The sequence below is a fragment of the Erigeron canadensis genome, chromosome 1 (assembly GCF_010389155.1).
Source record: "Erigeron canadensis isolate Cc75 chromosome 1, C_canadensis_v1, whole genome shotgun sequence".
In the NCBI taxonomy this organism is placed as follows: Eukaryota; Viridiplantae; Streptophyta; class Magnoliopsida; order Asterales; family Asteraceae; genus Erigeron; species Erigeron canadensis.
Genome location: NC_057761.1, coordinates 36,848,433 through 36,850,150, shown reverse-complemented (window position 1 = coordinate 36,850,150; position 1,718 = coordinate 36,848,433). Strand labels below are relative to the sequence as shown.

General features: G+C 30.7%; 1 long non-coding RNA gene across 2 annotated transcripts; it reads left to right on the top strand.

Annotated features, from left to right (window-relative positions):
• The first annotated feature begins 203 nt into the window (after positions 1 to 203).
• On the top strand, positions 204 to 897 carry LOC122586830. 2 transcript variants are annotated; one of them, XR_006322088.1, is made up of 2 exons: positions 204 to 492; positions 665 to 897. It is a non-coding gene; the product is annotated as an uncharacterized LOC122586830 (long non-coding RNA). The 2 variants fall into 2 exon arrangements; XR_006322090.1 differs by having other exon boundaries at positions 653 to 897.
• The last annotated feature ends 821 nt before the right edge of the window (positions 898 to 1,718 follow it).

Sequence of the window (1,718 nt, the reverse complement as noted above, 5' to 3'; positions counted from 1 at the left end):
AATTATATTCTTCCGAAAAATATTACGACGGATTAGCAACGGATTACCGACAAAAAAGAATCCGTTAAAAAATGAAAAGAAGCTCAATAGGATTGCCAAATCACTAGATCCAACGTTCTATATCACATGTCAATTTTCATGCTTTATATTTTCACAACCACATACTTTACCTTTATTGATGTATCCTTTATTTGACAGAGTATTATTTCTTTCTCTCTCATTTTATGTTTCTCTTCACTTTCACCATTCCAAACCATCTCCTTTCGTCTTTCAAGTTCGAAGCCAACAAAATGCACCCAAATAGTACACTATATGAAACCAATGTTAAAACACTACCATTCACCACTGACGGATCTAAGGGATTAATGTTCTTTATAATTTTCTTTTGTTAGATCCAAAGCTTATTTATTTATTTTACCAGATCCATGGTAAACTCTGGTACACTATGAATACGAAAGCTAATCACCATTGAAGGATCTTCATTATTACAAGGTAAAAGTATTACCTTACCCACTTTGTTTCTTTCTTTCTTTAGATGTATAACAATTATGTATATACTTTACTTACTATATATATATATATATATATTTGAATATCTTGTCTTGATTTGGGTTTATGATTATGTCCTTGCATATTCCTTTATATATTTTAGATCTTGAATTAGTAGGTGGATGGAAAAATCGAGAAATGTTGCAGTTATATCCAAGTATGAATGAAGACTTGCAGTTTATATCTATAAGTGTAAATGAAAGTTGAGATTAGATAATATTTGGATTATATTTTTATTTAAAAGAAACTTCATAGATTGTATCATATTGTTTATGACGATAGCATGACTAATAATTAATTTGTATTATTGGAGGATTAATACATTTGAATGTATATTTTTTTAGTGTATATTTTTATTTTGGCAAATAAGTATTTCTTTTTTCAAATTTTCCTCAAAGTTTTAGGGACGGATTAGGGACAACATATTCCGTCGGAAAATTGCTGGCAAAAGTTGTTCTGTTGTAAATTGGTTGCTAATAAGTTGTCTGCAATCCGTCGTAAATTATATCTTCCGTTGAAAATTCCGTCGCTAAATTTACCCAGATCCTTATAAAATTTGTCCCAAATCCGTTGCTAAAATAGGTCCGTCGCTAAATTGTCCGTCCCAAATCCGTCTTAAAATATCCGATGTAAATCCGTCCTAAAATTTATGTCCGTCCCAAAAGTCGTTGATAAATTTTATCAAGGGTGTTTTTAGGGTCCGACCATATCGGTTGAAAATCCGTTGAAAAACCTGATTAGAGACGGATTTGGGACGGATTTAGCTGTTGGTAATTTCAAATTTTCTTGTAGTGTAATGACTGTGACGAACATATGGTTATTGTACTACAACTTGCAAAGTATATCACTTAGAACCGTATATCTTCCAAATTATAAGTTTTTGAATTAAATGTATGAAGATCTAATATTGATAATATCGTAAACCCCGTGTCCAGTGTCGGACATGGGTCTAAAATCTAGTATATACTATAAGACAGTTGAACTAACGACTTATTAACCAATCAAATCGCTTAATTTCGTCAAATTGACTCTCGCTTATGTCATCATGTAGATTAGCTATAAATTAAAAACTCTGATAATCATTATCCAATAATATTATTATAGGGTAAATTACAAAAATCATACCCGAGGTTTGTTCAAAACTACACTGGTTATACCTACAATTTTAA